At 40.4% G+C, this 14,211-nt stretch overlaps 1 protein-coding gene across 9 annotated transcripts in view; it reads left to right on the top strand.

The window, feature by feature from the left end:
• Positions 1-287: 287 nt before the first annotated feature.
• Positions 288-14,211, top strand: part of SLC16A7 (solute carrier family 16 member 7) — a 164,114-nt gene continuing 150,190 nt past the window's right edge. For 7 of the 9 annotated variants that reach the window (XM_024737085.1, XM_024737086.1, XM_024737089.1 and 4 more), the window contains exon 1: positions 288-490. The gene's annotated coding sequence lies outside the window, so the exon portion shown is untranslated. Of the gene's footprint in view, positions 496-14,211 lie in introns of all 9 variants that reach the window. The other 2 variants (XM_024737087.1, XM_024737078.1) reach the window with 1 other exon arrangement.

Below are 14,211 nucleotides of genomic sequence, written 5' to 3'. Positions count from 1 at the left end.
CACTCCCTGCGGTATCTAAACAGAGCTACCACACACCTGGCTCCTAGGTTAGGTGCCAAAGTACTTCGGGTAAAGCGTGTTCCAACTGATAGAGAGCAACAGTTCTACCAGACTTGTGTCTTTCTCTCAGGGTCAAAACTAAAATCCGAAGTGGAGCGCCCCGAGCCACAGAGAGAGCGTCTACAGCGTTGACAGTGGCCTGGAGCATGCTCAGTCCGCCTGGAGTCACTGGGCGGCGGCCGGCCCCCACTCGCGGCCCCCGGACTCAGGCGGAGCCTCAAGGGCATCCACAAGGGAGCTCAGCCGCTTCGCCTGCCCTCCCCGCCGCCTCCACCTCCTCCTCTTCCACCTCCTCCGACTGAGGCGGGCGAGGACTCGTCCGGGGACGTAAATAAATAAATAATTCCATTCACCCGGTGACAGCGAGGCGAACCGGCGGCGGCCGGCGGGGGACGGATCGCTGCAGCGCCCACCCTGTGCCGGAGACCAGGTAAAGTAAGTTACACCCCGGGAGGAAAGGAGCAGAGGACTGGGCGCCAGCGGAGAGGAAGGCGAGCGCTCATCCGTCACTCGAGCTGCCCGGGGAACCGCACGCGTGTGTGTAAATAATGGCCAACGTGTGACACGCACGCCAAAGCCGTTAGCCGGCGAGCCCTTATATAGACAAAATTCTCCTAGGCTGCTGCCGGAGGAGAGTTCGCGTCACAGGAGCGCGGACCTCAGCCGGGTGCAGCCCCGGGACGCGCGCGCGCGCGCGTCGGAGAGGGGGGCCAGAGGGGTCCGGGGCGGAGAGCGCTCCGTGCGCCCGCGTGCTTCCGGCCAGGCGACGCCAAAGCTCCGAGCTTCTGCGCAGAGGCTCTGCCGGCGCGGTGCTCCCCCCATCCTTACCCCACGAGTCCCTCCGGCAGGTTCCCGCCTGGCGTGTGCCGCTTGCGCTTCTCAGCAGCATCCCGCCCCTGGCCCGCCAGCACCCCGGGGTGGCCTCGGCCGCAGGAACTGGGGATGGGTGGTTGGTGAGAGTGTGTGTACGGAGCATCTTCTCTTTTAGCAGATGGTGGGGGCTCGGAGAGGCTGGAAGGAGAGGACGCAATACCAGGGGGTTCGAGTTTTGTTCTTTTTCGGTCCACAGGTAGCGTGGCGGGGGCGAGGCCAGTCGGGGGCAGAAAAGGAGTGTGACTTGACGAGGGCGGAGGAGGGCCTGCGCCTCCCGGGCTCACGCTGGGTTTCCTGCGTGAGCTGCTGCGCCGCGCTGGGGTTGCCAGGCCCGGCCAGGTAGCGCGGGAGGCTGGCGAGGTTCCTCTTTCGGGCGGATGCTGCTTGGCAGCTGCTCCCTCCACCCCCATTTTCTCCCTTACTTCCGCGAAACGGGATTGCAGACTGCCTTGGCAGGGCTGGGGAGGGAATTTTGTGGTCTCCGTCAGGGATGTTAAAATTACACACACACACACACACACACACACACACACACACACACACACACACACGGGAGAGGAAATGTGCGGTTTCCCTCTGCCTCTCCTTCCTGAAATAGTACTTAGTGGGGTAGTAGTACGAAAGCTAATATTTCGTGTCCTCCTTTCTTGGGTCTGTTAAGGGACGCAGCAGAGGAATAAAACCACGGGCACTGGTGAGGGTGATGTGAAAAAGCCTGGAAACAGTGGGCACTAGGTGCCGTTTACTGGCACCTCATGCATTATGACTAAATCCAAACTGGGAACTCGGGAGGGCTGCAAACTTTCAACAGACACGTCGGCTTGAATGTGCTGTGTCATTGAAACCTCAAGAACTACGTGTGCATTTGGGGGAGAGTGGCTGAAAAATCAGAGCTGGGTGGTGGCTGCGGAGAATGATGAGGGTTGAACAAGGTGACCCTTATTTGGCCCTGGTGAGGCAATCCTAGCTCCACTTTCTGCCTCTGACCACAGTGCATTTGAAGCAGTCTAAGTCAGCTGGCCTGAATGATCTCAGTAAAAGGGAAGGATTACCGTAAGCAACTCAGTGTGTTGCATAACAATTCATAAAGTCAGAAATTAGTTTTTGCAAAATTCATAGCAACAGTTTGCAATTAAGTACTGCTCCCCCCACCCCCGCCCGGACTGTTTTAATAATGGTAAGCGATCTGAAATTTTAACACCTTTTCCCCAGTGTCCTAGTTAGTTCACCTTCCTTTAAATGCTCAGTTTATTTCTAGACATGCATTTACTCTTCTATAATATCTGGCTGATATCTTTGGCCTTGAGCCCTCCTGAAGGGAAAGAGGGCAAAGAGACTTGAAGAAATATACTTTATCCAGAGTTATATTCCTGGTTCATGTATCTAAAGTAAAAGAAGTCTCCTGCAATTGCTTTTCATTCTGTATTCATTTATCAAACATGTTTTTGAGACATTCACATGGGAAAAGGTAATTAACTTTAGAGTTAGACCTAGATTTCAAGCTCAGTTCTGCACTTTTGTAAAATTGGGTAATTATTTAACAATCTCATCGTCAGTTTTTCTTATTCATAAAATGGGATTCGTGGTATCCACCCTGAAGTGCTATGGTGAGGAATAAAGTATACGGAAAACACCTAATTAATAAACTAGCTATTTCTGAACCCCTAAAATCACCCCAGACACTGTACTGTGGTTCCCAAGATGAAGGAGGTTGGAATTCTGCTCTCCAAAAACTCAACGTCTAGTCATCTAGGATAATCTTCCTCCTGTCCTCTTTGCCATCAGTCAGTTTCCTCTCAGTGGAAGAAGCATATATCTCAAATAATTGGAAAGGGATGTAGCAATTTCAAGAAATTAAGATGTGCTAAAAGGCAAATTTGAGAAGGGTACCTTGCCTCAGAAACCTGTCTGTTCAGCCCCATCCATTTGCCCATTGAGAGTGACCCAGTATAAACAGGTAATGGAGGATTTTGTCTTGTTATGAGGGCAGGACATCCCTTCCCCGAAGAAGGTCTTTGCTAATGAATTGATTTCCATTTTTTTGAGAGACTGAGCAGCAAGTTTTTTCTGCACTTTGGACAGACTAATCCACTCACTCTGAGAAGCCCAAGAGTATAGTAACTATAACAACATCTCTGTAATGCTGCCATGTTCTGGGCACTGTGCTACCACTGTCTATTAACTCCTTTTATCTCCTTAACAATCCTGAGGTAGGTCTGTCAATATCCACATTTATAGAAGAGCAATTGAGGTACAGAGAGTTAAGAAATTTGCTCAATTTGCACAGCTAGCAAGTGGTTGAGTTGGGGCAAGCACCCAGGCAGGCTGTCTGATTTTAACCACTGAGTAGTACGGCTTATGCTGCACGAAGCTGAACGAGGGCAGGGACTTTGTCTGTCGTGTTCTCTCTTCTCAGTGCAGTGCCTGGCAGGTGATAGTCCTGAACAGCTGCTTGTAGAAAAAATGAAGCACGGAGGGACAGGAGGAGAAACAAACAAGGGAAGAGTGAGCCTCCTTTCCTGCCTACAACTCTAAATCTGGCAGGGAATCCCTCACGGACTTTGCCTGGGGGACAGGATAGTTGAGGATCTTTTGAAGAGTTGTTTGCCTTGTCCCACATTATTTATTCTGTGTAAGCACATGCATAGAAATAATTCATGGTAGCTAGTGTCGGTATTAAATGTTTGGCATTAAGGCTACTAGGTTGTTATAAGGTTCACTGGCTTGTTTTTCTTAACAGATTTTTGGGAACCTTTTGAAGAGCCAAGTTTCTCAATAGATGGCATGATAGTGCTGGATTGCATAATAAGCCACTGAATGGACTCTCATTGTCTGAGAGGTCATCCTTGTTTGTTCGAGGCTTTCTCAACTATTTGGATCAAAGTGTGCAGGAAATGTGTTGGGAAACGACTGCACACTAAGTCTCAGTGTGTAATAGAATTTTTTTTTTAACTGACGGAGCAAGCTTCGTTTTCTCAGTTGGTCCCTTAAATGGTGAATCCAGGGTCCTAATCTACCTACTTGGAAGATCCAGTAGTTTTTATTAATCTTTATTGAAATCCCAAATAAGTTCTTGAAAATTTTACAGGGCATTTGGGTGACAACTACAAAATGCTGGTGTAAAGATATTGTTGTTAAAAAAATGACATACTGTGTGGTTCAGATATCTGAACTGGTGATTACTGTTTGGTAATATTTGGCATTAAAACAGAAACTTTCAATGGAATATATCTAGAATGGGTGGTAGCACAGAGAAATATTTGTTTAAATAAATAAAGATCTGTACAAAATGTTGGTATTTTTAAAAAGCAGTTAAATTAAACATTGGCTGTTTTCTCACCTAATAACACAATGAAATGTATTCTTATTAATCATGCACACCCCTAAACAGATTCTGATTAGAGCTAATACGTAGAAGAGTTATAGATTATAAGAAGCTGCCCTACTAAATAATTTACTTGAAGACCTATTTCTTTTGGAACTAGATTAGATATGAATAAACAGTAAAACTAAAAGGCATGTATTTGCTTGAAAAGTTTCTAAGGGATGAGCTGTATTAATGATATTTGCCTGTTTTTGAAACTGATTCTCCAAAATTTCAGAATCTGAAGTTCTATCAGTTTTTCTCAAATATACAAAAGGTGCATTCAGTGATAAACAGCATTATGTGACAGTGTTTCTAAACAGGTGACACTATTGGCATTTTGGGCAGGGCTCCTCTACATGGATTAGCAATGCCTCTTCTATTGCAGGACATTTAGTGTGTATGGCCCTTGTCCTCTGTATGCTGATAGAGTCCCCTCAGTCATAATTACTGAAAATGTCCCCCGAAATACCTTTTGGAAGAATAGGACTAGATAGGATTGAAAACTATTGGCCAATAAGATCAAATTGAGAGTGTTTAAGGAGATTATCCTTGAAATGCATGTACCTTCCAATAAGAAATTCTTTTGTTTTTTCTTCAAAGGATAAAAAGAGTAATCTCCTGTGAAACTACTTTGATTTAAAGGAGTGAGTCCTTCCCCCTGAAGTATATTAAGTATTAATATTTCAGAATCAGGTTATAATTGGCCTCTGAGGGTCCAAATCTTCATTCGCTTCACACTGTCAACAGCCTCTGGTAACGCTGGCACCTGCTGCTTCTTAAACTCTTCTCTTCGGCGTGCTTTTTGTGCCCCTCTTACTTCTCTGACTGCTCATTGGTGGCTTCTTCTTCGGCTTTCCTTTCATCTCCTGCTCACTCAAGTATGTGTTCCTCAATTTCCGTTTGAGTTCTTCCCTTATCTGTATTTGATCCATTGGCAAAGCTCATCCTCTCTTGGTCTGTGTTTTGACCTCAGTAGGAGTAACGCCCAAGTCATTATCTTCAGCCCTGACTTTCACATAGCTCCGGGCAGCCCTTTCCAAGTACCTGCTGGACGGGTTACCTCTTCTGTGCTTCTGACACGGCTAACACCCTGTGGACTCTTCTGAACACTGTCTTTCCTTTCCAATGAAAGCCCCTGTTGCTTTCATTGGTATTAACATTCTCTTCTAGAAGCTTTTGAGACCCTCAACACCCCCAGCCTTACGTCTTACAGTCAGGTGCTAAGACCTGACATCCAAAATGCTTCTTTCACCAGTTTCCTCTTTTCTGATGCTGCCACAGAGTTCAGGCACATTTGACATACTACCTAGAGTCATGTCCTAGTCTCTTAGCGGGTCTCCTCATTTCTAGTCTCTCACTGTACCAGTTAATTCTGTACGTACCACGAGATACTCTTACTGAAATACACCTCCTTTTCCTATTTGTTAATAGCACTTTGTGACTCCCATTACCTAGGTCTAAGGACCAACGTTTCAACCTCTGTAATTCCAAAAAGTTTTTCCAGGCTCGTCTCCCACTGCCACCATCCTCGAGTCAAATTGAACTGTCCCCTGTGCCTCATTTATCTTCATTCTATTTCCTGACACCACACCTTTGGTCTTGCTGTCCTTTCACCTTAAAATGTTCTAACCTCCTGCTATTTTCATGTCTAGCTTCAACCTTCAAAGCTGAGCTTAAACACCACATTCAGATTTCCTCCGAAGCCTCTGGATAGGTAGAAGGAGCTTTTCTAAAATTTCGGTAACATTGCATTGTAATCTGTCTTGTGTGTTTTAAACATTGTATTATAGTTGCATATAGATTTGTATATCTTTGGTTTCCCTATATACTACAAATTTCTGGGTATTGGGAAAAATAACATATCCATATATACATATCCTTTAGCACTTTGGTGGATTACTGAGTTACATGGGACTTAGAGGACATTGGTTTCTGCTTTTCTTTATTGTTTCTTCAGCATTTTCAATATACCACCATCTATTTTTATTTTAAGTATGTTCACTGAGGCAGCCTGTTCTTTTAGAGACAGTTCCAGTTGTGACTGCATTCTTCTTGCTTCTACCTAGGACCCTTACACAGCTTTCCAGGGCCACACAAAATAAATCTTGCTCTGGGTTGATTGAGAGCCTGTACCTATGTGGTGACAGCTCACATTCTTACGTTTTCTCTCTGAATTTAACATATTCCGTTTTTCTACCTGTTCTTTACAGGACCTGGTGAAGCTATTTTTTAAGGCCATTGTGTTTCTGGAAGCATTCAAGTTTAGGAAAGTCCATATATGTACAAAAGAGTTCAAGGATGAAAATGGTTGCTTATAAATATAAATGTTTGAACCCTTGTTCATGAGCCCATTGGTCATCAATATTATCTCTTTTCAGATGAAGTCAGAAGGTGGGAAGTAAAGGCATATAGAGGGATCCACTTTTGGAAGAACACACTGTTACCTCAGGGCTGAACATTTTCTTTCCGTGGCCCTCAGTGTAGTGAATGAATGAATAAACCACCGAAAGGAAGGAAAGAAGGAAAATTCACTTTAAATTTTGGTTACAATTAGATATTAGCCCCTCAGTTAAGTTATTTACCTTTGTAGATTAATGCCGTAAGAGGTAAAGCACCTAAGATGCTGTGTGTGTGTGTGTGTGTGTTTGTGAGTGTGTGTGTAATAAGTGAGTTTAGAGACCAAAGATGTGGCTATTAGGTAAAGCTATAGAGATCACTTTGAGTAAAAATAGCTTGACTTTATCAAACACTTCTATGTGTCAGGCATCATTTTACATATTCATTTTACACATTTTAACTCATTTAATCCTCCAAACCTTATGAGGAAGCATTGTTTTGACCCTCATTTTACAGATGAGGGAATTAGGGCAAGAGGTTAAGTATCTTGCCCAAGGTGTGTACATCTTGTCAGTGGAGGGATCTGGATTTGAATCTATTAACCACAATACACCTTCTCAATATTAGTATTTTAAAATATGCAGTTCTGCAGTAGATTTTAAGAGATTCTAGAGGAAGGAAGTTTGAGAAATGTTAAAAAAAAAAAAGACTAGTCAAGTATAACGAGTCTTGATCTGTTAAAACACAGAGTCAGCAGAATGATAAGACTTCCTTACTGTTTAAAGGAAGTATCTGGAACCAAACTAAGATGCTTAGAAAAAATAATGACCTCTTATCGCGCTTAGAAAAAATGATGACCTCTTATCGCTTGTGGACTCAGGGAGGCTGGGGAACCATTAGGGACTGAAGAAACAGTAAGTCCCGGATGTTATCCCTGTAGCACAGGTAGCAAGATGATAGGGGTGGAGTGGGCATGGGGTGGCAAGTCTCCTGTGGACACCCCAGGCTGTGGGCACCAGTGGGTACATGAACAGAGTAGTGTCTAGAGAATTCCCATGGATGTATAGATGTCAGATCTGCAGTGAAGTGGGCTTTTGAATAAAGCCTATGACGTATTTCAAGCCAGACAATGTAATCCTTTAATAACAACTATTTATTCATCCACTGCGCTCCCAGACACCGTTTTAGATGTTAGAGATGGCAAACAGGTAAGCTCCTTTTAGTCTTGAGTCCCACAAATAAAGGAACATATTCTCAAAACAAGGCTAAGCAACTTATGTCCTTCAGTCAGCTTTTTGTAGACCTCCAATGTCTCGTCTTCACTCTGTAGTTTGTCTCAATCTGTGGTTCTCTCTTTTCTCTGTTTCCTTTTTTCTCCATCACAGTGTCACGTGGTGGATCAGAGGCTTTGTGGTTAGATAGACCTTGATGGAACTTTGACTTAGCCACATCTCAGCTGTTTAACTAAAATCAAGATATGTGAACCTTCAGAGCCCCAGTTTCCTCATTTTAAAAAATGGAAACAATAAAACCTATATCACAGGATTGTTGCTGGAGAGTAAATAAATAATGCAGGTAACTTATAAATGGTAATCATAATCATTTTCCTTTTATCTCTACCAGTATTTTTGGTGCATCTTAAGGCAGGGCCTCTTTATTTTTGAGGAATTCTCTTCTGTGCACAGGTATTTATGAATTATAATATTACCGTTCAGAGCCTGAGCCAAGTAGGAGATTCATAAAACAACAACAACTCATTGACTTTACAGTTATGTGGGTCTTTCCCATATAGACAAAGCTCTGGTTTTTGGTACATATAGGAAGACAACTCAACACTGATATTGATGCTGCAAAAATATTTCAGTGCTAAATTTTTCACTTAAACACAACGTTAGTAACATCAATTGGGACTGTATCCCAAGGGAATTTTAAGATGGAAATTTCTTACTTTCCACTTAGAAGTAGCAGTGCACATAAGCACATTTAAAAGCTATGACAAAGAGAAAAACAATAGTCATTCTATTATCACGACTTAGAGACATTTATTCATATTAAGATGCAAACTTATGGCAACGTAATTATTGATACCATGTAAGTGCTTCTTATGTGTCTGATCTTTTAAAAATAGAATTTCTATTCCTCATTATTACCAAGTAAGATATATTATATTCATTTACAGGTAGAATAAAGACTCAGCAAGATGAGGCTGCCCATTAGAGAACCCTAAGAGTCAATGTCTCAGTAGATGTTTCAATGTAGATAGGACGCTAATGGCAACTAGATCTTGCTCCCAAATCTTAAAATCAGTTTAAATCAGTAAATAATTAAGTATTGCTTCATGAAGTAATATGCACAGAGACCTGAAAAGATCATGTATAAGACATCTTTCCTGACCCCCCTGAGGAGACTCTAATTTCAGAGACATCCTCTATGTGTGTACAGTTAAAGGTACAATCCAGAGTAGGACTGAGTGTCAAAATAAAATGATAAAGCAGTGATTGTCTACGGCAGAGGTTGACAAAGTATAAATAACCCTTGGGCCACATCTAGCCTGCTACCTGTTTTCATAAGTAAAGTTTTTCTGGAATATAGCCACACCCATTTGTTTCTGTATTTTCTGTAGCTGATTGCCTGCTGCAGACAGAGTTGAATAGTTGTGACTAAGTCTGCAAATCCTAAAATATTTACTATCTTTCAGTTTAGAGAAAAATACTTGTTGACCCCTGCTCTAGGAGTCCAGAAGAAGGAGACTTTACTATGTAACGGAGCAATCAAAGAAGGCTTTAATGAAAGAAGTGGAAATGTTTTTAGAGCTGAGAGATGAATAGTCTTTAAGTGAAACGAGGAGATGGTCATTATAAGTGCCCCAAAACTCGAGAGTAAAAGCAAAAAAACGCATGGATAAATACAAAAGTCTGCTGAAGTATAAGGATTATATTTCTGTATATAATTCATATAATACTCATTTATCTTTGAGTATACTTTTTGTAAGTATTCATCTAGAACTGTGATTCTTAAACTTGATGGGACATTTGAATCAATTGGTAAAAAATAAGATATATTTTTTTACTCATTGATCTGTGATACTGAACTGTGGAAAATCACTAATCTAGAATACTTATTCATTTGCTATTTTCTGTTGAGGACAGAGAATATTTTTTTCTCAAATGGTATCTCTTCCTCCTTAAAGTACATGCATGCTGGACATACATTAATAATTTTGCTAATCACTAGTTATAATAAAAATAATACTAGCTATTGAGCACACAGCTAAGTGCCAGCACTATGCCAAGAGCTTTTTATACCTTCTCACATTAAAAATTTACAGTAGCCCAATGAGGTAGATGTTATTATTCCCATTTTGCAGAAGAGAATACTAAGAATAGATGGAACAAGTGATTAATTGCCTTTATACTACAGTAGTAGTAAATAGACCCTCTTTATCTAATATCACCAAGAAATTGACTTTTTTAAAAAGAGAAACTTTTTTTTTAAGTGTATTTTTAAAAAATGTATTTATTTATTTTGGTCTGTATTGGGTATTCGTTGCTGCGCACAGGCTTTCTCTGGTTGCGGTGAGCAGGGTCTACTCTTCGTTGCGGTGCGCAGGCTTCTCATTGTGGTGGCTTCTCTTGTTGCTGAGCATGGGCTCTAGGCGCGCGGGCTTTAGTAGTTGTGGCACGCAGGTTCAGTAGATGTGTCTCGCGGGCTCTGGAGCGCAGGCTCAGTAGTTGTGGCTCACGGGCTTAGTTGCTTTGCAGCATGTGGGATGTTCCTGGACCTGGGCTCGAACCTTGCATTGGCAGGCAGATTCTTAACCACTGCGCCACCAGGGAAGTCCCTAAAAAGAGAGACTTTTGGAGGTAGGGCATAGATAGGAATGGGCTTTCAGAAATTTAAAAAAAGTGAATTTGCCAATTTGTTCTATTATGTGACTTCTTTTCTTTTAAAAGCATTGTGCCATATTTTTATAAAAGTTGAGTCTGCTTTCACTACAAATTATTCTACAAATTTTTATTGAACATACTGATGTTTTTTTGGACTGGAACTTTCTGTACCCTTTCTGTTTCTCTTGTTTCTGTCACTTTCTGTCCATAGATCTTAACCTTGTCTCTTAAGGTTCAGTTATTTGTAATGTCCTTCCTTTCTTCCTTCTTTTTCTGTAGTATCCCTTCCTAATATCATATAGATTCCAATTACTTATTGCCTGGTGTCTTCAATGTAGCAATAAAATGCTTGAATGCATTTTCCTAAAGCCATGGCCTCTTTCAGAAGAAAAACAAAGAATCGATGCAACTAAATACCCGTTTCTTTTTCTGAACTTAAAAAGTGGCAGGTACTGCAGGAATATTTGCATATCACTAATTGGTATGACAACATAATAAGTAGATAGGAAAAGGTGAATGATTCAGAAGGAACCTCAGGGAATATAAGAAAATGTAAGTCCATCCCCTGTGGACCACATTAGCATCTCTGTGGGGAGTCACCTGGCCGCTGTGTCCCGGGGAGAACATTAATTACACTCAGTAATGGCCTGCTACTGGAGGATTTACAGATGTCAGATCTCAAGCTCATCTAAAAATTATTTCCCTTTTTATCGTTAATTTTCTTAGTAATATGTGCTGTAATTTAAGGGAAAGAAAGCACTTCAATGAGGAAGCATGCAAATTTTTATTGCTTTAAGTTTATTTTTCTCAATAACAGATATATTACTCTATTAAGCTATCTGGGCCCATTATCTACATTTATTTTCAAATATTCCAAAAAAAGGGCCTATGCACTTCTATAGCTGTATCACCAAATTAAGAATCTTATTTTAAATGCTTAGAAACCTAATTATTACTGTTCATTGGGTTACTTCAGTACTGATGATCAAAATTATTATGCATATTTGACCTATAACTTTCACTTCAGAGTGAACGTTCCATCCAACTTTTTTAGTCTATAATCTATTTTAAATTATTTCACATTTTATTAGAACTCTTATTTTACTAGCTTTTGTCTTGAAGCAGTACTACTAATGTCTCCTCAGCTATACATTCAGATATTGAGTTGTGGTCTATAAAATCTAAATTTAAAAATGTAATTTTTTGCTATTCTCTTGGTGTCCAAAGGATTTACACACTCAGATTTTTGGGATTGGGAAAGGGAAAAGAGAAGACACATATCATACTTGGTGCTGGCTGTGTGCCAGAGATAAAGCTGCGGGCACTTTACATGTATCACCTCACATAATCCAGAAAGTCATTGTCTGACCAGCAGCCCTATAATATGGGCATCTGGCATTGTTATCACTAATTTAGAATGAATTGAAGTATCTGATATCTCAAGTAGGTTAGGTCACAAAGCTCTATTTTCAAAATCCACATTTTTCCCTATGTTCCATGTAGTTGTCCCAGGTAGGAGTAGATTCCTCCATCTTTGCACAAACATTTTATAGAAAAGGGAAACTGTAGGGAAGATAAATACTTAGGATTCTGTCCTTCTGAATTGTGCTACTTTTTAAGAGTCATGCTTTTAAGTATCAAAATCGCACCTGGAAGTCTTTCACAAAAAAAACAAATGACAAAATTAAAAGGACAAGAAAAATGTTGGCAAAATTGTATTTTGTCCCTCTTCCACATTGTCTCAGTCTGTTTGGGCTGGTATGACAAAATACCACAGACTGGGTAGCTTATAAACAACAGAAATTTGTTTCTCAGCGTTCTGGAAGCTGGAAGTCAGAGGTCAGGGTGCCAGTGTGGTCGGTTGAGGGCCTGCTTCTGGGTTGCAGACTTTTAGTTGTGTCCTGGCATGGTGGAAGGGACTCTGGAGCTCTGTGGGGTCTGTATAAGAGTACTAATCCCATTCATGAGAGCTCCATCCTCATGACCTAAGCACCTTACAAAGGCCTTACCTCCTGAAACCATCACACTGGGCATTAAGATTTGATCATGAGTTTATGGGGCCGCAAGCATTCAGACCATAGCACACATACATAATCCTTCTTTCAAAAATGTCAGCTCCATGAACTGTGTATACTGGGACTGATGTTAGTACCAAGAAATCGAGTAGGCATGGATAACACTATTGAATTAAGGCTAAATAAATTGGGATCCGAATATTGTTTTACTTTTTTTCTAGTACTTGATTATGCTTTTTTAAACAGGTACATTCAGCTCCAATTATACCTTAATAAGAAAAGCAATTCATGACACATTAAAAAAAAATCTTAGTAATAATTGGTTCATTAAAGTACTGTAACTTCATTATAACTTGAAATTCAGTGTAAGAGTTCCTCTTACACAGAGTCCATTTCAAAAGCCCATTTTAAAAGGATGTTTCAGAAGGAAGTCCCCCACTATAAGCAATTTAGCTCTTTACCTTAGCCTTGTTATAGGAACGGGAGCATTCAGCTGTAGCACCTTGAAGATGGTGCTGTAATGAAATCCTAGCATCATTGTTTTGAAATGTATTCCTTTTGTAGCAGAACAACTTCAAAATATATGATTGAGGTACTACATGTTTTAAAATGTGAGGCAGTTGAATTGAACGCTATGTCTTGTTTATCCAGTGTCTGATACACTTACAATGTGAATGGGACTTTTCTTTACAGTTGAAAAGAGAATATAATTGGTTCATTGCAATTAAAATGTCCCCTCCTTGACTCCAAAAAGATATCCAATCAAGGAGGTGTGGGAAAATTTATCAGGTATTATTACCATCTACTGAATAGTATTTTATAGGACAGAGTTGATGGGGAAAACAGGAGATGCTCTGATGTTAATTGAACACTTGTATGGACTGTTTAAGAGCACAGACAACCTATGTCTTAGACAATCTATAGCATTTAAGTTGTAGTTTACCAAAATCAAGAGTCTAAGGCCAATAATTCAAACAAAGAGAAATTATGCAACTAAGGTATTCCTGTATGCATAGGGCCTCTTCCACAAAGGTGGAACTAGAGATTCAAGTTGAAAACATAAAGGATTATGATCAATAATCCTATTAATAATTATTAATTAATCCTGAACACAAATATAATATCCCCAAATAGTCTATTGGGGTCAGAAAAGTTTCTACATGGACTGTTTTAGCTCCTGAGAAGGGCCATCTTTTGTAATCAAATCATTAATGATTTCAAAGGAAGTGGTTCTGATATGCTCTTTATGTTATTAAAAGGCATCAGAATAATATAATGTAGTTGAAGTGCCATGATTTTTTTAAATTGAAATACAGTATAGTTGATTTACAATGTTGTGTTAGCTTTCAGGTGTACAGCAAAGTGATTCAGTTATATACATATATATATATATATATATATATATATATATTCTTGTGCAGATTCTTTCCATCATAGCTTATTATAAGATATTGAGTATAGTTCCCTGTGCTATACAGTAGGTTCCTGTTGTTTAAATATTTTATGTATAGCAGTGTGTATCTATTAATCCCAAACTCCTAATTTATCACCCCTCCCCCTATGATAACTATAAGTTTGTTTTCTATGTCTGCTTCTGTTTTGTAAATAAGTTCATTTGTATCATTTTTTTAGATTCCACATATAAGTGATATATATTTGTCTTTTTTAAAAA

This window comes from Neophocaena asiaeorientalis, unplaced genomic scaffold (genome assembly GCF_003031525.2).
Source record: "Neophocaena asiaeorientalis asiaeorientalis breed wild unplaced genomic scaffold, Neophocaena_asiaeorientalis_V1.1 scaffold134, whole genome shotgun sequence".
NCBI classification, from domain to species: Eukaryota; Metazoa; Chordata; class Mammalia; order Artiodactyla; family Phocoenidae; genus Neophocaena; species Neophocaena asiaeorientalis.
This window is presented reverse-complemented; position numbering and strand designations above follow the sequence as displayed.